The sequence below is a fragment of the Habropoda laboriosa genome, unplaced genomic scaffold (genome assembly GCF_001263275.1).
Source record: "Habropoda laboriosa isolate 0110345459 unplaced genomic scaffold, ASM126327v1 scaffold57, whole genome shotgun sequence".
NCBI lineage: Eukaryota > Metazoa > Arthropoda > Insecta > Hymenoptera > Apidae > Habropoda > Habropoda laboriosa.
In genome coordinates, this window is record NW_017100229.1 from 4,294,733 (window position 1) to 4,295,057 (window position 325).

Below are 325 nucleotides of genomic sequence, written 5' to 3' on the forward strand. Positions count from 1 at the left end.
ACGCCCGCGAGGGATTAAGTCACCGCCTGAGAGAGGGACCAACATAGAGATTCCTGACTCTCGCCGCAGCCCGACGAAATCGCCCTTTTTCGACAAGCGTACCGCGACCGATGGGAACACGAGAACCTGGTTCGAGAAGAACCGGTAGAAAAGGGTAAAAGTTAGGGGAGAAGAAAAGAACGGGAGTTGCAAGAATGAACTGTTGTGACGAGCACGTAGGTACGCGGATGGAGCCAATCGAGAAAGCTCCGAGTCAGCGGATTTTCACCGTGTCTCTGCTTGTTAGCCTGACTCTCGCTCCTTCGACGTTTCGCTTCGTGACCCT